Source organism: Vespula vulgaris, chromosome 17, assembly GCF_905475345.1.
Source record: "Vespula vulgaris chromosome 17, iyVesVulg1.1, whole genome shotgun sequence".
Taxonomy (NCBI): domain Eukaryota; kingdom Metazoa; phylum Arthropoda; class Insecta; order Hymenoptera; family Vespidae; genus Vespula; species Vespula vulgaris.
The window spans coordinates 479,670-501,831 of NC_066602.1; the positions used below are offsets into that span (position 1 = coordinate 479,670).

The 22,162-nt window shown below is 32.4% G+C and overlaps 4 long non-coding RNA genes across 7 annotated transcripts in view; 3 read left to right on the forward strand and 1 right to left on the reverse strand.

Annotated features, from left to right (window-relative positions):
• The window catches only part of LOC127070163 (uncharacterized), a 52,759-nt gene extending 41,297 nt beyond the window's left edge, over positions 1-11,462 (reverse strand). Inside the window, exons 1-6 of one of the 2 annotated variants that reach the window (XR_007784265.1) lie at positions 11,258-11,462; positions 10,643-10,965; positions 10,358-10,552; positions 10,095-10,274; positions 9,813-10,015; positions 2,924-5,186 (exon numbers count right to left, since the gene is read on the reverse strand). This is a non-coding gene — a long non-coding RNA (uncharacterized LOC127070163). Of the gene's footprint in view, positions 1-2,923; positions 5,187-9,812; positions 10,016-10,094; positions 10,275-10,357; positions 10,553-10,642; positions 10,966-11,257 lie in introns of those variants that run through there. The other variant, XR_007784266.1, reaches the window with a different exon arrangement.
• LOC127070143 (uncharacterized) lies at positions 968-3,064 on the forward strand. Of its 2 annotated transcripts, XR_007784228.1 has the most exons (4): positions 968-1,142; positions 1,373-1,612; positions 1,723-1,906; positions 1,986-3,064. It is a non-coding gene; the product is annotated as an uncharacterized LOC127070143 (long non-coding RNA). The 2 variants fall into 2 exon arrangements; XR_007784227.1 differs by having other exon boundaries at positions 969-1,142; positions 1,723-3,064.
• Positions 11,463-14,370: 2,908 nt separating the features above from the next.
• Positions 14,371-16,795, forward strand: LOC127070184 (uncharacterized). Its single transcript, XR_007784310.1, has 4 exons — positions 14,371-14,552; positions 15,114-15,259; positions 15,801-16,126; positions 16,530-16,795. It is a non-coding gene; the product is annotated as an uncharacterized LOC127070184 (long non-coding RNA).
• Positions 16,796-18,394: 1,599 nt separating this feature from the next.
• LOC127070191 (uncharacterized) lies at positions 18,395-20,658 on the forward strand. Of its 2 annotated transcripts, XR_007784324.1 has the most exons (4): positions 18,395-18,600; positions 18,824-19,077; positions 19,186-19,369; positions 19,447-20,658. It is a non-coding gene; the product is annotated as an uncharacterized LOC127070191 (long non-coding RNA). The 2 variants fall into 2 exon arrangements; XR_007784323.1 differs by having other exon boundaries at positions 18,395-19,077; positions 19,447-20,651.
• Positions 20,659-22,162: the final 1,504 nt, after the last annotated feature.

Sequence of the window (22,162 nt, forward strand, 5' to 3'; positions counted from 1 at the left end):
ATTTGTTCATGTAAAGTACTATATATAAGGATCATAATGTAATTAATTCTCAAGCTGATCATTTCACATTCGATCTTACTTTTATTATGACCAAAAAAAATATGTATATTAACGCCCGGAAGAAATTTTTATTATGAAAGAATATCGAGAAAAGTGTGTCGTTTAATGGAATGAGAATCTTTGCTAGAGAAGAAACAATAAAATTGAAGCAGAAGCGCTTGTTACAATCTTCTGTTATGCAATGTGGATTATTTCATATGGTAGTTAAAAAGGGACAATATTAATTTTTGGAATTGAAAGATGTTCGTCGAGAAATTCATTTCCCTCCAATACATATTCAATTATATCTTCTCGGTTCGTTCGATCGCGTAAATTTTGATTGATTTGCGTACATCGTGGCCAAATGAAATACTCTGATGAGAAATCGATGATACTAGAAAAAAAAAATGAAAACTGATTCTCTCTGAATCCATATTCCTTGCTACGGCATTGAAAAAAAAAGGATATTTGTAAAAAAGTAGAGTGTTAACTTAAGTAACACAAAAAGAATAGACAGTAATATTACGAAAAAATCTGTTAAGCAATATTCTTTGCTCAAAATTAATTCTTATTGATATATATTTTTAACAACAAGGACAGGATATAAATTATTTGACAATTTTCAAAATCCTTTAGTTAATTTAGAATATCTTGTTAAATTAGTAAAAAGTATGGAAAAAAGCGAATGAAGGAAGAGCATATAAGCAGAAGGATAATGATACATCCAATTAATAGAAATCAATATAGAAATTCATATTCTCACAGTTTATGACCTTTTCTCTTCTTTCGAACATATAATAGGAAATATTGATTAGTCTCTTTGAAACGTATTAACCCTTTGCAGAGGGCGGCCTCCTTGATGCCATGGTAACCAACCATAGCAACGAGCGGGGGATGAATATCGTCTGGCTGAGGACGGCGAAAAAGCTTTACGTCATTCCCTCGGTGGTTGTCGAACTAGTAATACGTGAGCAAGTGACGTACAATAAATATTTCTGAGGTCTATACATTATACGTTCCAAAGGGTAGTTTTACAAGCGGTTCAGGCGGTGGAAACAATTTCTTCGTTCTCCCTAGTCTTCTGTTTATGTTATCAAAATAAGGTAAATTTATCAGTAGTCATTAATATGTGATTTATTATAAAATTTCAATTATATTTTATCGAAATAAAACTGATTGTCGTGATCATTAACTTCAAAATTATAATTTGTTGCTTTCGGAAAGATACTTTATATGACTTAAAGGCGCGTAAATAGATTTATCATTGATAGCTGCACAATTAGATGAGCAATTGAATACCTATCCTGAGTCTTTACTAACCAAGAAAATTTAGATTATTTTACAGATATAATAGACAAAATAAGATTTAGTTCCCAAAGACTTGAAGTATTGCAAAGGAGTCCAATTGACTTACATTTGAATTTAATTCCAAAGAAGATACACGAAATTCAACTACGCACAACGTGGTAATGAAATATTCGACATTCGAAGTGTTACATATTTACATCGGTACTTCCTGTTCTTCCGACCATAAGTTCTACATGGATAGTACAAAGTCTGTGTTTACCGAAAGGTGAGATGTGTTAGAGATAAGATATATATTTTTTGTTCTAAAGTGTAATGTGGAATATAAAATCTCTATCATAGGTATATCTTATAATAATTTATTGTATTTTTACATAGATTTTATGAAGTCCATTAATGTATTTCCATTTAGAAGTGAATTGAATTCAAATCTTCCACGCCATATGAAACCCAATTCGCGAGAAAAACACCTAATTCTCAGGTGTATGGAAACAACGTGACGCCATTACTGGCGCATTACTACAGTTACCATCGATTTTAATACCGAATTTTTATAAACGAGGTATGAAAAGATCAGATATAAGTAATTTGTAACATATCGTTTCCAATTTTCTGTATAAATTTCATCTTTTATACTAAAGCGCATTGGGTTGTGAAGTACGAAGTGTGATTCAAGAAGCAATTCGAAAATCTAACCAAAAAAAGAACACTTAGCTATTCCTCATAGGTTAAGTTCTCTTAAACCTTCTTATTTTTATGTATTGCAACATAATGGTACTATACAGGTAGATTTGATACTGAGTAATCACTTTTTTACATGTTTGATTGATATGTTCATTTTTGGAAAATAGATTGGACTACAATTTGTATACACAATTGTTCTAATCAGGATATCCGTAAATTCGGCTCCTATGTAATTACTATCAGATGTTGGAATTGCTTTCGCCTTTGATTTTCTTTCGTATATATTTAAAACAAGTCAAAATTCGTAGATTAGTTAAGACATATCAAAGCTATTCGTTCATTTTAATTGTATAATTAACGAAGATAAGTCAGATGATATCATTCAAGTGCTACAGTAATTTCTATACGCAACAAAATAATAATTATAATGAGATGAATCAAGAGAATCAATTTCATTGCTATAATATAGAAATGTAACTTTGAATTAATTCTAATGCAAACGGCAACTGCTAAATTTAAAGATTATTGATGGAGTAAAAGAATGACGAGTGAGAATGGTGAAATTGTTTCTGCCGTTTCAATTGCTTGTAAAGATGTTCTTTCGGATGTATGATGTATATACACCTCGGGCATATTTCACGTATGGCACTCACTCGTGTATTACTAGTTCGGAAACCACCGAAGGAATGACTTTCCCCGGCGAAATTAATCTTATGTTGTCCCGTTATAAAACCATGATTCCTACTTAGTTCATAAAAAATTCCCCTCTCCTGTAATTATTTAGTTATATTTTCATTTCTTCTACGTACATGAGAAATTATCTCATAAATCTTGGAATCTTGTAATGCAATCGACAATTATTCGTTTCATTCTTAATCGAAATTATCATGTAAAATTGTATTTTTTTTAATTAAAATTATATAAATAATTATGTATTTATTATAAAATTATGTATTAATTATAGTTACATAAGTTCAAATTTTTTAATTATGCTTTTAATTGTATTATTTATAATATAATTAATTATTATGAATAATTGTTGTAATAATTATTACAATAGTTATAATTATTGTAATTATCAATTGTATTTGCTATGAAATTAATCATAAATACATATACGAAATTTGTAATATTTCTTCTTTCGTAATTTCAAGTTATACTCAAAAGTAGCGTTCTAATATTATTAGATATTAATGATATTATAATTTTCTTACTATGTAATTTTTATTGTAAAATCTGTCGTAAAAAAATTTTCTCGTCGGAGGTTATAACTACTTTCATATTCCTCTAAATATTATCTTCTTTTCTTGTAAACAAGTGCATATTGCTCAAGATATCGAAGCATTAATTGTACAATAATAAAAAACTTCTATGTGGAGAAAATCTTTCGTCATATTTCTTTGTTTCCTGATATTATCTTCTTAGATAGATCCCAGAACTAATAAGTCAGAAAATCAGAAAAGTAATATTCTTTTGGTGTATATCGTTTCGTGATTTCGTAATATACAATTTAAGTCTTCCATTCAGTTTACTTACGTATTTCTTTTTCATTATGAGAGTTGCAAAATTTACAAGGACGGGTAAGTTTCGAGTCATAAGTAATACCGAAGAGGAATTCCACATAGACATTTATACGGATACGTTAGAAATAAAAAATATTAATCGCTAAGAAAACGATGGAAGTGATAGTAATGACATCCAGCAAAAAAAGAGATTTCATATGTAATGCGAGGGATTATAATGTGGGAGGAGTATTCATTCAACATTTATCATAGGCAACGTAGAAAATTATGAAGGACAAAATTTTAATTTTTTTGCATAAATATACGATCCTCCATGTCTACAAATTCATATAAACCGAATATCATTGTAACGCATTAGTTGGTTTCAAAGTTATGATTTATAATATGATGTGAATCGTAGGACAATGTTTGCGCAATAAATTACCATCCTTATAGCTAACGTTCGAGCGGTTGCCGAGCAGACAAGGTTATTACGTTTTGCTCTCCTTAATTGCATTCACAAACAGAAAGGTCAAAGATGAAATTAAGAGGAATTAATTAAGAGGAAGGAACTTCTCTAACAAGCTCTTTTAATTCGACATCTTACCTTTCTTTCTTTTTCTTCTTCTTTTCTTTTTTTCTTTATAGTTTACAATTTGTACTTAACTAACGGATGTTGACGAGTGACAATTAACTTTTTTCTTATTTGTATGTTTAAAAATGACAATCAATACGAATTAATTTTTCCTTTTTTTTTATCTCTTGAAACTATCATTCCTTTTCCTTTATTACGCAGTAATAAAGAATATGGTCTCAGAAAAAATCTTTTGTCATCTTTGCTGTTTTTTTTTTTTTTCGTTATATCGTCTTTTTCTCTTATTCGTATTTCGTTTTAATACGCTTCTGCGCAAGTCAATCAATATTTCCTATTACGCTGTCAAACGGGCCGTCAAGACTGCAGTGTATATCGATTGGGAATAAATGAATTTCTCGACTAATCCCTTTTAAATCGACATATTATTAGTATCCCTTTTTAACTACCATATGAAATAATTCATATTGCACGAATACATATTGAGATAAACGCTTTTGCTTCATGTTTATTGATCGCTCTCTAGAAAGGATTAATATTTAATGAAAAGCAATTAATTATATTATTGATATTCTCTCATAATAATAATATTTTGTGCATGTTAATACACACATTTCTGATTCCCTTCAGAAAAACTGCGGCAAGGAATGTTATTCGTGCAAAAAATAATTTTTTTCCAATTCCTTTATGTCTTAATAAAAATTATATGACATTTTGCCAAATTGATCAGTATGAGAAGTAACAAACTGTACTTTAACATATTCAGTTTTGTGTTACAGTTCATCGGTGGTAATGGCGCTTTAAATTACAGATCGAATTCAAAAAGAAGAAAAAAAGAAGTACATATAGACATATCTCATGCATGGAAAACATAGATTGAATCACACATTATCGGTCGAAAATATTGTACTATCTAAGTTTATCAACATCTTCCGAAACTTTTTAGTACTTCCTAGAGATACTACAAAGCAGCGTGTTAGACTCGAAGGCAAGATATTTCGTTTCGAAAAATCGTCCTTGACTTTAACTCATCCGGAAAGATCCATATCCTGCACATTATGTGACTAAAATAAAGCAGGAAGAACAAGAAAAAATTTATAGCGGTAATGGCTACGAACCTTGACGAGATTAATATGGCGCTGTTTTCGAATATTTCATTCGTATGGTAATGTGAAGAGACGGAATATCCCGTTCTCAAAGGATCGAAGTGGGTTCTAGCTAGGGGATACAGTCGACTGTGCTCAAAAAGATTTTTCGAAGAGCCGTTCGACGTTGTAAGCAGGACCTTGGTCAACGGAGAATCGAAAAGAAATGGAAGGGTTGTTTATATTGCAAAAGGATTAAAGTTGCTGCGACGATTGAAACATTGAACGTTTTTCGATATAATAGTGAAAAAAAATATTATTCGAAGTACTTTAAAATCGGAATAGTTTTAAATAATATATGAAATATTAAGGCCACGTTTAGATCACCCTATATTCAGTCAATATATATTCATAAATATTCATAATATTTAATATACGTTTTTCAGTGATATAGGAATTTAGACGAAATAATTTGCTAGGTAGAGTGAATTCCTTTGTTAACGGTTACTGATGGGAATTTCACGATCTGCACGTACGTAATTCTCTCATACTGGTAGTCAAGCACCGTCATATTAAACGAATTTTTATTACCTCTCTCCGTATACTAGCGCGCTTCCGTGCGCCAGTTCAAGTGGGCGTACATGAGTGCCCGTGTCTGCGTACCTCTGCCTACCATATTCCATTAGTTTTCCTCTCATCCAACGACGCGGACAAATCGATAATACAATTAGCAATATAATTCAATTATCTACTTAGCTATAGCATTTAATTATCTGTTTAAGTCTCGTGCAGATCGATGTACCACGACTGATTTCATTCTTCTATATAAACGAGTAAATTTTTCGTGAACGAATGTGATAATTTTTCCTTGTCACGTAGTGATTTTTCACATGATCGAATCGACGGAGGAAATATAAAAATTTGCATAAAGTGTAATAAAAGGCGATGAATATGTGCAACACTCTCTGCTATACAGCTGTCTTCAACTACCACAAATATCTTGAATAAATTTAAATTCGGTAAGGAATAAGGATGTTTTACTATCAAGGAATAAAAAGGATAGAAATGATATAAAGTGTTAAAGTGATATTTCCTTTCATTCCCAGGATATTGTTCTCAATGCGATTACCACACACATTGCAAAGAGTTTATATTCCTTATATACACATCGAGAAAAGTCGAGCGCAGAATTCAAGCAACCATTAAAGAGAAATAGTGGCGTGTAAGATCAAACGGAATTTACTATTGCTTATACAATAGTTTATTTAACTCCTCGTACATGTATATAGTTCTAATAAATTTACAAATATCTGAAGTATTAAGTTTGAAGTAGTCACCTTTATAAAAAGACTGCAATCGTCAAAGTCATTCAAATATTCGTTTTTGTTGACATTACCCGCAGTGACGTAACTCAGATGTAATCACCCAGAGATCAAAAGTACAAATTATGAATATTTTAGCTTAAAATTATCTTTAGTACCTCTCTGGTTCCGTCCGTGAAAGCAATTAATGTGCATAAGACGTAATAACCATTTGTGCCCAGAGTCCTTTCGGTCGTTAGCTCTCAACAAATCGATGGCACTTTATCGCGCAAACGTAATCCTACGAAACACGTCATAATTTTTTATCATATTTATATATCATAATTTTTAAATCACATAATGTATTATAAAGATACTTGGTTTATATGAATTCGTAGATATTGAAGAAGAAACTTCGTTATAAAAAGACAAAAATTTTATTCCTCATTATTTTTTATGAAATCTATGATCAGTTTTCAAGCAATTCTTTTACAACATTATCATCCCTTTCATCAATGAGCTCTTCGTTTTCTTGCTAGATGATATAACTATCACTTTTGTACTTTTCTTCCGGATTAATATTTATTTTTTCTAACGCATCTATATAAATGTCTTTCTGGAATTCCTTATTATTTTCTGGAATTCCTTATAATTTCACTATATAGACAAGTTCTTTTTACTACTCTCCTTAAGCGGATCAGAGAAGACCTTCGTGAAATCATTTCTCATCTTCTCTTTCGTAAATTCGAATGATATTCTTTTCAAATAACTTAGTGATTGGACGATTTTTTGATTTGTTTTATTGTGCCGTATCAATAAAAAACTTCAGAGAAATATGTTTTCCTCAAAAAGTTGCGGTGGAAACAGTGGTTCCTCCATAATCATTAAATAGCTGAGGTCCTCCCGAAGAAGAAATATGTAAAAGGAAAGAAGGTAATATTACGTTAAAAAAATAAATAGGACAAAAGATTTTATCTGAAACCATATATTTTATTACTATTGCGTAATAAAGAAAAGGAAGTCTTTGTTAACTTAAGCAATAGGTATTTGTTTACAAGGATGAAAGGTAATATAAGATACATATGTTATCAAGGAATGCCGAAGTAGAAATACCTTCCGACGAAAAAAAAAAATTTTTTCGTCGGAAGTTATATCTACTTCCTTGTTCTTTGAAAACATTTTCTCCAAATATTACATTCCTTTCTTGTAAACAAATGCATATTGCTCCTGTTATCGAAGAATTCATTTTCGTTATTGCACAATGGTAAAAAAACGTATTCGGAGAAAATCTTTTGTCATATTTATGGTTTCCTAATATTACCTTCCCCTCTTTCCCGTATTGTCCCGCCGAGAAAACCGCTCAGTCATTGGATCGAGGAGTGGTCAAATTACCAAGTTATATGAAAAGTATATCAGTCGGTTCTACGAAAAAGAAGGACATTCACAATGGTCTGGGGGATTCACTAAACCACTTAAAGAGAGTGATAACGAATTGTCTGCAATAGTACGCGAGTACGCCCCGTACGAGGTAGCGATATTTGATGGAGTAAACAAGTAATCATAAAACTGAGCAGATATTTTCGAAGCTAAACTCGCTTCGTATTGAAACTTATAGTGAAATAGATAGTTCCTTGGACTAATAAGCCAGAAAATCTGAAACGTAATATTCTTTTGGTATATATCGTTTCGTGATTTCGTAATATACAATTTGAGATTATCAACACGTTTATTTACTTCTTTCTTTTTCATTAAGAGAATGGCAAACTATCCAAACACGAGTGAGTTTCGTGTCATAAGTAGTACCGAAGAGGAATTCCACATAGACATTTATACAGATACGTAACAAAAAATAAATATTATTAGGGAAGAAAACGAGAAGAGTGATAGTCATTACATCCAACAAAAAAACGGAGATATAATGCGAGGGATCATAAAGTGGAAAGAGAATTGATTCAATATTTATCATAGACGTCGTAGAATATTATAAAGAACAAAATTTTAATTTTTTTGCAAAGACATATGATCCTCCATGTTTATAAATTCTCCTGTTAACGGGTATTGATCGGGGTTTAACGACCTGCACGTACCGCCTACCTACTCTCGTACTTACCGTCCAGCACCATCATACTAAACGATTTATTATTACCTCTCTCCGTGCACCTGCGCGCTTACATGCGCGTTTACGTACGCGAGTTCAAGTGGGCGAGAATGAGTGTGCCTGTCTGCGTACATCTCTTCTCTTGATTTGAAAACAAGAAAGGTATTTTGTCATTAGTTTTCCTCTCACAAAACCAAGCAAACAATTCGATGATAAGATTAGCGGTATAATTCAATTATCTATTTAGCCGTATCATTTAATCTGGTTAAGTCTTTTGCAGATCCATCTACCACGACTAATTTGATTCTTCTGCATGAACGGGTACATTTTCCTAGAAATTTACTCCCTATCGGAGAAGGCAAAACAATGATCCCATTCTACCTCCAGTTATATAATATTTCGCATATCATGGTCCAAATCAATCTGATGCTGAGAAAATAGTCCATTGCTCTGCAGAATATGTAACCGTGTTATCAAACGATGTATTTTAATAGACGATTGAACTATAGAGCTAATCTCCATTTATCTGCTTGGTCTGATGATAGGAAAACAAATGAAAACATATTTCCCTTATTATCAAGATAAGACAGGAGTCGTACGCATACACTCACACAGGACCAGGCACTCAAACCCGTCCATTCGAACTGGCGCAGATAGGGGCGCACCAAAGCACACGCAGATGGAATAATGAAAGGATTAAAACGAAAGTACTTGACGATAAGTACGGGAGAACGTAATAATAATCGGTAATTCGCGCTACGCACCAAAGGACTTCGTCCAAATTTCAATGTTTATGAAGATCGCTAATTAAATATTACGAATATTTTTTAATGACATGTCGTGAATATTATGACAAACAATTTGAAATATAGAATTCAGCATTTTTCCTTTCTTAATCATATCGAACGGTTACCTAATTTAAAGCGATGGGATAACGATGACGTGTCCGTGGACTTTCCATTTCCCGTATAATTTAAAAATATTTCCCTGTTAACGTTATTACTACAAAAACGGTGAATCTTTTCATCGTCCCTGTATGTTACCTCCCTCAGTTTTATTTCAATCCCCCTTTGACCATTGCCCCGACGTAGAACGTCCGACGGCCCTTCGACAAATCTCTCTAAGTACAATCCCACGTGACTTACAGTCAAAGCCGCTTACGTTTGAATCCTTTGAAAAAGGTAAATCCCTCCCATTTCCTCTTACCGCCGTTCCAAGCTTAATAAAACAATGCCATGTTGGTCTTTCCTGACTTCGTCGGAAAAACGAATGTTTTTTCTCCTCTTTCCTTTTCCTAGGTATTCTCAATCCGATAATGCACGCAATAGCAATAGCTAACTATGTTCCTTCGTTGGTTAGAATTTTCCGCCGTTTCTTCAACCACTCTTCCGTTATAACGATCCAATGCGCTATAATATAAAAGATGAAATTAATATAGAAAAGTGAATAAGATACGTGACAAGTTACATATATCTGATTTCTTCGTACCTCATGAATTATAATTCAATATTGAAGTCGATGATAGCTATAATAATGCTCTAGCAAAAGCAACATGCTGCTTTCATACACCAGATAATTAGCTTCCTCCTTCACCAACGTGGGTTTCAGATTATTCGCAACATTTGTAATAAATTCGTAAGCATCAGCTTCCTCCAACGTTTTTACGATCTGACACATTAAATGACGAATGACATGTAACGCAAGATTCTATGAGAAAATATTGAAATTTTTATTCATATATTATTATTCACCTGCTCTCCTTCATCTAGCATCTTGCTTCCCATATCTAATATTCTTCATTACATTAGTTGAAAGATATATGGGTTCTTGATTTATATAAACTGATACAATACCTTAAGGATAGCTGCAGTTAGGAGACCTAATGTCCCTCTCATCAATAGCAATACTCCGGTAGCCATCATAAAATCTTTGTAAAAATTCAGTAACTGAAATAAAACGTACTTATGATACAGATTTTATCTCGCACATTATACTTTCTAATAAAAAATTTACATCTTGTTTCCAAAATATCTTACCATTCGATAAACACAGCATTGATTGATTGTCCATTTAAATATAAGATTGAACAGGAAAATGTTTTCATTTCGTTATCAGGTTGATGGTCAGATATTTATACTATCCTTGTAAGACATATCACAAGATGTACGGAAGAACAGGAGATGTAAGGTAAATAAGTTTCACTTCCGATGTCTAATGTTTAATTATCAAGTTGAGCGTAGTTGATATTCTCGTATCTTCTCTGGAAATAATTACAATTCAGATAACAGTCGATTCTGCTCTCACCCAACAATTCATGGCTATTGGAACTGCCTTCGTCTGTGTTTTGTCTTCTGTATCTCTGGAAATGTTTACAATTCATAGTTTAGTTAAGAGTCATGAGAGATGCTCAATTGTTCATTGAAATTGTGCAGTCAGCAAAGGTAAATCGGGTTACGCTCTTTTAAGGGATATAAAATTTCTTCTACCAGAAGCAACAAAGTAATACTTAGGATGGCATTGATCACGAAAATCAGTTTCATTTCCGTAATATTCTATTGAAATTTTAGAATAAGTTACATACTAACGTTTACGGATAAATCTACATTATATCGATAAGGAACAAAAGACTAGTGAGAATGAAGAACTTATACCGTTTGGATTGCTTGTAAGTTTCTTTGAGACGTATGACGCGTAAACACGATTATTTTGCACATACTTGCACATTACTCGTTCAAAAATTTTTGAAAGCATGACCTTCGCATGCGAGACTCTTCCTCAAATCGTCAGGTCCGAAGACCCAGCTAATTTTCGAGACGTGGCTCGGTGGAAGGGGTTATTACATTCTAAGCCGATCAATCAATACCACGTATTACAGGATAGAAAGAGCGGAAATGTCATGGGTCGCGAGGAAGTAAATTTCCGACTAGTTTTCAAATATCTGGACAAATTATTTTCCTTTTTTTGTATTCGTTCTTTTCTGTCTCTTTCATCCATTGTTTTTCTACAATATACAATTAGAAATTAACTAAAAAATTTTGACAGCCGCCTTTTAATATTTTTCCGGTTTTTATCGTTAAAAATATACATCATTCTCGAATCAAGTATTAATTTTGAGTAAGAAAAATTCCATGAAAATTTGTTATACGATATCATCTTTAATTCTCTTTCTTTATTTATGCTAACGATCTTCTCTCTTTCTTTATTACACGGTACCAAAGAATATGGATTCAGAGAAAATCATTCCCTATATTTGTTTCTTTTTTCGCGTAATTTATTTGAATGCGCTTTACGCATTTGAATCGAAACATTCTAAACCGCGGTCGAAAGAGGCGAATGGCGAATGATGCGGGGAAACGGATTTCCATCCACCAATCCCTTTTAATTCGAGTTACTTTTGCTTTTTTCTGTTAACTACCATATGTAATAATCCAGATTGCATAACAGCATATTGTGATAAACGCTTTTGCTTCGATTAATTCATCGTGCCCTTATTAATAGGGTATTCAGGGTTAATATTAATTGAAAAGGACTTAATTTTATTCTTGAAATTATCTCATAATAAAATGTATTGTGTTTGTTATTATACACATTTTTAATTGCCATCTGTCAAGCGACGGTCAAAAATGTTATATATGCAAACAATATTTTTTTCCCTTTTCTTTTTTTCATAGTAAAAATGGTATAATCGGCGAAGTGATCAGCATGAGAAGTATATAACCGTCCTTTGAAATTTTCTTTTTTTTGTCACAGTTCATCGTTAGGTCCGTCATACATTATTTTAAAGCGCGAATTTTAAAAAGTGAAAAGCTGCATATCCATATATACAATGGATTGAGAGCACACATTGAGTTATATGTTATCCGTCGGTAATATTGTAGTATCTAAGATTATCAACGTCTTTCAAAACTTCTGCAATGCTTCTAGGAAATACCATATATTATCGTGCTGGAATAACTAGCAAGATATTTCCTTTTGAAACATCGTCCTCTTCTTTACCTTTCCCGTGATACCTTGTTCAATACCGCGTTCGTCAACTGATCGATATTAAACGGAAAGTGAAAGAGGAAGACAAAAATTATAATTGCCATAACGACAAACCTTCTCGAGACTCAAATAGTACAGTTTCACTAAGCTACGTTCGAACGGTGGTATGGAGGTAGAGAAAATATATCTTCAAAGGATCAAAGCTTCGGTAAGAGGATATAATCAATTGCGTTCGGGAAAGATGGTCGTAGGGACATCCGACGGTGCACGCGAATCGTGGATCAAAGTGGAATTTTTGCTCTAATGAAGGAACGTTCCTTCGTATATAAGAAGATTTCTTCGCGGAATCTTTATGGATTCCATCTTTTTAAATCCTCAGAAGGATTCAATGCTGTCGGAAAGATAAAATAAAGATCAATAATAATGTTGACAGTGTTTTTCGATTTCGAACTATGTTTATTTTAATGACAATTAGTTAGAAAATTATACGATATTTATTTCAATGCCATGAGTGAAATTGGAAAGGATAATCTCGAGACGATTAAGAATGATTCCAAAAAGGAAGATCTGCGAAACATTTTTGAAGCAGAAGAGGAAGAAAGAGCAGATAGAGGATATGAAGATATCCAAGGTGACTTTAAAGATTATTCATAAATACATCTGCGATTTACGACCTTCCCTACATATCAAGTACTTTCGTTTTAAACGATTCGGTATTATTCCTCTTCATCATTTTCCTTCGGCACGCTTGGATGGGCCAGTTCAGGTGGACGGGAACGTGTGGCGCGGTCCTGTGATCATACCTCTCGTGCCTGATTTTGAAAACATGAAAGGTATTTTTTCATAAGTCTTTCCCTTATCAAACCAATGACAGAATCAGACAATTGGATGAGACGATTGTATAATTCAATTATCTATTTAAATGCATCATTTAATCACTCGGCTACATCTTTTCATAGCTATGGACGCGACATTGATTTAATTATTCCGTTCGAACGAGTACATCTTCTTTGAAATTAGCTCCCTATTGGAGAAGTGAAAACAATGATCCAATAATCCCTCCAGTTATCTAATACTTCGTATGTTATATTCCAAACTAATCAATTCCTAGGAAAAAATTTTATTTGTTAATTTTTATTTGAGAATTGGCTGTTTCTATTACGTATAAACAAGCACAGCGAGGATTTTATTATATTTCTAGTAAGAAAATATTTGTAGTTTCCAAATGTACTATCCCTAATATTTTTTTCTGAATAAGCGTTTATTGAATGTAACGCTATTATAACATTTCCCCCGACATAGGAGAGATCTATTATATTTCTTTGTAGCCATCGTTATTCGATCAACCGATTAACATCGCACAAGGCATAATTCATAAATATTGTGGGGAGATCCTCCATGAGAATGATTATCATTTCGTTTAAATACAATATTCTGAATTTTACTTTCTTGTTAATGTCGACATCCCGTCCGAAAAAATAAGTAAATATGAATAAATCAATATAAACAAAAATTTTCCTCTCGGAAAGAAGGTAAACACAATTCGATTTTTACAAAATGGAACGATCGAAAAGATATGAATATGGAGAATGAATAACAGTGGTAGGAAAGGAGAAAGAGGGATCAAAAGGAGAAAAGAAAGATATAGACGAAAAGAAAATTCCATTTTACGATAATATCGATCCAAAGTTACTGCTAATATTGTGAAGAGGTAAACGAAGGCGCTACCCTCGTGAATATATGTAAAAGAGGAAGTGGAACCATACAGCGCATGAGCGAGTCAATTTGGGTGGAATTCCGACACATCCACGGAAGTTGAATAAATCGTTCATTCTTTTTCGAGTCGTCCTAGAAGCACGTTCATGGGGCCTTTTGAAAATGGACGGTCCGGAGTAATATAAAAGCGCCTCTTCAGTCGCGATAATGGAAACCATCTGCAACATTTTAAGCAACACGCTCTCGGTTAGTAAAATCTTATTTGAATTTTATATATTTACAGTTTAATATTAACGCATTCTCCTGTATTTTATACAATTTTTTGTTCAATTCTACTGTTTTATATATAGTATATTTTCTAATATATCATAGAATGTTGTATAGCTCTTTATTATTATTTTACACTGTATATTACATCGCGCAATTTGTCTCGGATATATTATTGTATAATATTAAACAGAGAAAATAGTATAATTGGGGTTATTTGTCCGAAAATTTAGTGAAATATTTAGTCAATATGAATATCCCTTGGAATGGTTATATTTGACAATCTCCTTTTTGAATTAACGGCTTGTTACAGAACTGTTTTTCGATGAATGAATCGTAATGCATTATTAAGAACTAATTGTTTTCTGACATATAGTCCTGCAGGTCGTAATTTTTAACGAAGGGACATAGAACTGTTTTCACTAGTAGTATCATTACATTCTGTTTAAAATCAGCTCATATATTTTTTCTTTTATTTACTATGCAAAAAAGGGTAGAAATGATATAAAGTGTTAAACTTATATTCCCTTCTGTTTCCAGAATAATTTTACATGCGGTGTTACTACACAGTTTGCGAGAAGTTGATATTGCATATACACATTTCGAGAAGAGTCCAGCGCAAAATTCAAAGAACCAAAAAAAAAATAATAGCGGGAACTATATACATCAATTCCTGGCAATTTGCTGTAAGCAATTTTATATCTTCTTGATTAGTGACAAGTAATAATTGTATAATAACTTTTGTGAAAATTCTGCCTTTAATTTCTCAATTGATCGTATTATATTCTTATTGATTTGGAGACAATGACCACACAGTTTGGCTTCCTATATCGTGTTGCATACATTAGAAATCTGTAACACTTCTAATCCTAATGATGCATACGTCGGTGTATTATTAATGAAACTTTGTGAAATATTTGCAATAATGTAAAAACACATTTGAATGTTAACACTTATCAGTCTCCTATTTTAATTAACTAGGTTTATTATAAAAGGGTATTTCATTTGATCGATAGTGATATGATATTACGGGTGAAAAGTTATCACGAATCTCACACTCTAATATTCTTCATAGTAATAAAATGCTTAATTACGTATATTCATGGAAAGAGATACTATTATTTTGGCTGGTTCAGTACATTTTTTACTGTTATCTTCGAGAAACACTTGAATAATATTTTTTCTTATATACACGTACGTGAACTTAATTTTCTTCATTCTTTGCAGGCGACAGCAACAGAACTTCGATGTTTACTCGTCGGAGTAGAAAGGATGACTGATCCGGTAACTGTCCAAATGAATAATTTTACGACATTACAAATAGCGAGCGACCACCATTTCACGATTTATGTCCATCGGAAAATAAATTAAAAATATTTGTTGCTTCGTAAATGTCCCGTGGGGCGTTCAACGGAATGTACTCTTGCTAAAACAGTGGTTTATTTAACTTCTCGTACATCTATTTCGTTCAAATGAATTTAAAATTACCGAAAGTGTTAAGTTTGAAGTATTCGCCTGTGGAAAGTGAGGGCAATCATCAGATTCATTCAAAGGTTCGTTTTTGTTGATATTACACGTAGCTACGCATCACAGATGCAACCACTCTGAGATTGAAATTAGAAATTATTGAAATTTTAGATTAATATTATTTTATCTTTCTCGCGCGTTACGATCTTCGTAATGTTCGTAATGTTCAAATGAATTTGTGTATATGCTTGTATACATACATACATATATATATATATATATATATATATATATATATATATATATATATATATAGAATCTGTCTGCCATCTGGAAAGAATAATGAAAGTTTCATTCATTGACGCAGTAAATATAAGGAAAAATTTTATTTAATTTTATCGCCAAGCTAACTAAACAATATGTAATGAACTAACAAAGGTCTAAGTGCAAATTGTTTTATCTCCCTGTATTAATAATTACTTCTTACAGGACTGGCTGTATAAAAGCAATTCGCTGAATTATGAATTGAAATTGATAAATGGAGATAAAAAAAATTAAAATAGGGTTTACCTTATCGAGAGTATGTTGTTTCAAATGATATAGATGATATAGTCCATTATCGTGCCTGGGGGGGTGCTTATATATAGTTCCATTTTCTGGAGTTCCCAAGAACCTGCATGGATGACTACGAAACTTAGGATCAACAGCTTGTATTCCTCTTTAACGAATACAATAAATTCAATGATGAAATAAAATTTTTTTACCATTCATTTTGGTCCCCACAATTTTGCAGATATTAACGAGATGTTATTTCTTCCGAGGTATTCTCATCACAATGTTCCCAATAATCATTGATAGATACTATCTCAAGGTTGAAACTTCTTTTTAGTTTTATCCTCCTATTTTACATTGAATTCCGCTTATCGGTCATTCTCTATACCTCTCTCCCTCTTGATTGTTTTAATTTGTAAGCATCGAGTTTGGTTTATCTACTTTCCAAGGAGGACCTTATGTTTGAGGTTCATATTTATTCATATTTATATAATTTTCGTGAAGAGAACGTCGACATTATCAAGAAAAGAAGACTTCCAAAATTGTATTCAAAAGAAAAGATTATCTCAAAAAATATCTCAAGGCTATTTTCTTGTCAAAGTAAGGAAAGAGATATACGTATGCACGCCCACAAAACCGCACACGTAATCCCGCCCACATGAACTAGCGCGCATGAGCGAGCTCAAGAGCATTGGTACATGGAGGGGGGTAATAAAAATTCGTTTACCATAAAGGTATTTGACGAATCTTTTGGAAGAATGTCATGTGTACATGCTTTTTCATTAAATCCCAATCGAAATGTATTTGCGATAGGCAATAATTCGTCCATATACCTACATTTCTGAAAAACGTTCTTTATATGTTATTTTTAAGTACATGACGTGAATATTCCGACAAATAATTTATCAAATATTCCGACAAACATTGAACCAAACACTTCGTCTCTTTGTAATTATGATGATTAATTAAACTGACGTTATAACGATGCACGGTGTGGTAAACGTTCTCTGAATATATATCGCATAATTTAAAAGCGTTTCCGGGCTAACACTATTATCCCGAAAAATGGTGAATCTTTTGATCGTACATGGAGATTTAATCATTTTCAATGTTAAACCAGTACCAATGTTAGTCTGAGTACCATTTCAATTCCAGTTCAATCCAGATTCCCTTTGCAACGGCAAACAGTTGTTCGGTAAATCTCTTCCACCACACTCCCTTATATTCTGCAGCTAAAGCCACTTATCTTTGGAAACATTCAATAACATATATTCCATCTCCTCGTACCACCATTCGTATGATGCTTTGTAAAACAATGGCATATTTATCTCGCAAGGTTCGTCGGCACTTCCATTATAAACATTTGGTCTTTTTCTTCCACTACTTCCTTGTCCATTTCGATTACATGATGTAGACTGTATGGAATATTACGAAAAAATCTCTCCAGCAATATTCTCTGCTCAAAATTAACCCTTATTGATATATATTTTTAATAACAAGCACAGGAAAAGAATTATTTGACAATTTCCAAATTCCTTTATTTAAGTAAGAATATCTTGTTAAATTAGTAAAAAGTAGGGAGAAAAGGGAACGAAAGAAGAGTATAAAGTAAGAAGGATAATGATACATCCAATTAATAGGGATCGATAAAGAAATTCATTTCCTCACAGTTTATGACCTTTTCTCTTCTTTCGAACATATAATAGGAAATATTGATTATTTTATTTGAAACGTAATAACCCTTTGCAGAGGGCGTACTCTTTGCCGCCATGTTAAGCAACCATAGCAACGAGGGGGTGATGAATACGGTCTGGCTGAGGACGGCGAAAATGCTTTACGGCATTCCTTCGGTTGTTGCCGAACTAGTAATATGTGAGCAAGTGACGTTCAATGAATATTCCCTACGTCTATATGTTATACGTTCCAAAGGGTAGTTTTACAAGCGGTTCAGGCGGTGGAAACAATTTCTTCGTTCTCACTACTCTCTTGCTTATGTTATCAATATAAGGTGAATTTATCAGTAATCATTAATATGTGATTTATTATAAAATTTCTATTATATATTATGGAAATGAAATTGATTTTCGTGATCAATACCATCATTATTATTATTTGTTGCTTTTCGGTGAAGGTATTTCATATTTCTTAAAGGCGCGTAATTAGGTTTATCTTTGTTACCTACACAATTGGATGAGCAATTGAATGTCTATCATGAGTCTTAACTTATCTAGGAATTCTTAACTATTTAAGAGATATAACAGACAAAACGAGGGTGAAAGCAGTTCCAATAGCCTGGAAATATGGCAAAGGAGTCCTATTGACTTACATTTGAATTTAATTCCAAAGAGTATAAACGAAATTCAACTACGCTCATCGTGGTAATGATATATTCGACATCCGAAGTGCAACACATTTACATCGGTACTTCCTGTTCTTCCGACCATAAGTTCTACATGGATAGTACAAATGCTGCGTTTACAGAAAGGTAAGATGTTTTAGAGATAAGATTTATGTTTTATTGTAAAATGTAACGTGGAATATGAAATCTCTATCATAGGTATATTTTATAATAATTTATTGAATTTTTACATAGATTTTTTGAAGTCCACTAAAGTATTTCCATTCATAAGTGAATTCAATTCAAATCATCCATGTGATATAAACCCAAATTGGCGTGAAAAGCACCTAATTCTTCGGTGTATGGAAACAACATGACGCCATTACTAGCGCATTCTTATAGTAACCATCACCTTTAATAACAGACTTTAATAAACGAGGTATGAAAAGATCAGATATAACTAATTTGTCACATATCATTTCTAATTTTCTATATGAATTTCATCTTTTATAATAGAGCGCATCGGATTGAGAAATCGAAAGAGTGGTTCAAGAAGCAATTCGAAAATCTAACCAAAGAAAGGACACTTAGCGATTCCTCATATATCAAGTTCTCTTAAATCTTCTTATATTGATGTATTGCAACATAATGATACTATACAGGTAGATTTGATACTGAATAATCACTTTTTTACACGTTTGATTCATATCTTCATTTTTGGGAAGTAGATTGGAATTCAATTTTTACACACATGTGTTATAATCAAGATATCCGTAAATTCGGATCCTGTGCAATAATTATCAGTTGCTTTCGCCTTTAATTTGTTTCGTATATCTCCAAAAGAAGTCAAAGTTCGTAGTTTAGTTAAGACTTATCAGAGCTATTCGTTCATTTTAATTGTATAATTACCGATAAGTATTGTCAGATGATGCCATTTAAGTGCTACAGTAACATCTATACACAACAAAATAATAATTATGATGATATGAATCAAGAGAATCAGTTTCATTGCTCTAATTTAGGAATGTAACATTGCAATAATTCTGATGCAAACGGCAACTACTAAATTTAAAGATTATTGATGGCGTAAAAGAATGACGAGTGAGAATGATGAGATTGTTTCTGCCGTTTCAATTGCTTGTAAAGATCTTCTTTCGGATGTATGACGTATAGACACCAAGGGAATATTTCGCGTGCGGCACTCACTTGCGTATTACTGGTTCGAAAGCCACCGAAGGAATGACTTTCCCTGGCGAATTAATCTCACATAATCCCGTTAGAAGGCCAAGTTTCCCAGATTCTAATTCTCTAGCTAGGACGCACTGGAATAAAAATTTCCCCTCACCTATATCCATGTAGTTAAATTTATATATACTTTATATGTACACACGAAAATATCTCGTAAATCAGGGAATTTTCTAATGAACACTTTACAAAAGTTCGTCCCCGTTTTAATTGAGATTATCACAGAAGACTATTATTACTTATTTTATAATTATTGGAATTAATTGTAAATTCATATACGAAATTTGTAATGTTTCTTTCATAAGTTCAAGATATATTTAAAAATAGTATTCTAATATTATTGGATATTAATGACATTTCAATTTTCGTACTATGTAATTTTTATCGTAAAATCTTCTGTCGTAAAAAAATTTTCTCATCAGAAATTTTATCTACTTTCATATTCCTTGAAAACTTTTTCTACCAATTTATCTACTTTTTTGTAAAAAAGTGCTCGAAGAGCATGTAAAAGATATGGAAGATTTCGTTTTCTTAATAGCACAGTAATAAAAAACATGTATGTGGAGAAAATCTTTCGTCATATTTCTTTTTTTCCTGATATTATTTTCTTAGATAGATCCCTGGACTAATAAGTTAGAAAATCAGAACAGTAATATTGTTTTGGTGTATATCGTTTGGTGATGTCGAAGTATACAATTTGAGCCTTCCCCCGACTTGTTTTGAACCTGTCAATGATAGACGTAATTAAATTTTGAATGGAAATAGAGGAAAAGAGAAGCTTTTAGAAGAGTACTATGGTACGTTTAAGAATTTTAAACGATACCGTATTTTTCGATACTTTTAATCGAATAACACTCGAATGTTCTTCTCGTATTGATGAAATATTTTCATTTTTTTTTTCTTCCCTTTGACGTATTTTATTTCAATGCGCTTTACGCGAAGCAATTAAAATTTCATATTACACGGCCGGGAAAGGTGTGGGTTGGGGGGAAATGAATATCTCAATCTCTTTTAATTGGACGTGTTATTACAGTCCCTTTTTAACTACCATATAAATAAATTCATATTGCACAAATGCATATCGAAATAAACGCTTCTGCTTCATTTTAATTGATCGCTCCCTAGTAAGGATTAATATTTAATGAAAAGGCATTAATTATATTATTGACATTCTCTCATAATAAAAATATGTTGTGCACGCAAATATACACATTTCTGATTCCCATCAGAAAAACCGCGGCTAAAAATGTTATTAATGCAAAAAATATTTTTCTCCCAATTTCTTTACATTAATAAAAATGATATGACAGACAAATTGATCAGTATGAGAAGTAACTAATTGTATTTTAACATATTCAGTTTTATGTTATAGTTCATCGGCGGTAATGACGCTTTAAATTAATACAGATTGAGTTTAAAGAAAAGAAATAAAGAAATGTATATATAGACATATCTCATGCATGGAAAGTATACATCGAATCACACATTATAGGTCGAAAATATTGTACTATCTAAGTTTATCAACGTCTTCCGAAACTTCTTATGCTTCCTGGAGATGCTATCAAGCAACGTGTTAGATTTAAAGGCCAAATATTTCGTTTCGAAAAATCGTCCATGTCTTTAACTTATCCGCAAAGATGCGTATGCTGTTCATTATGTGACTAAAATAAAGCAGGAAGAAGAAGAAAAAATTTATAGAGGCAGTGACTACGAACATTGACGAGATTAATTTAGCGCTGTTTTCGGACCTTTCATTCGAATGGTTATGTGAAGAGACTGAATATCCCGTTCTCAAAGGATCGAAGTGGGTTTTAGCTAGGGGATACAATCGATTGTGCTCGGAAGGATTTGTCGAAGGGCCGTCCGATGTTTCAAGCGGGACCTTGTTCAAAGGGGAATCGAAATGGAACGGAGGGAGATTTATATTGCAAAGGAATTAAAGCTGCTGCGACGATTAAAACATTCACCGTTTTTCGATATAATAGTG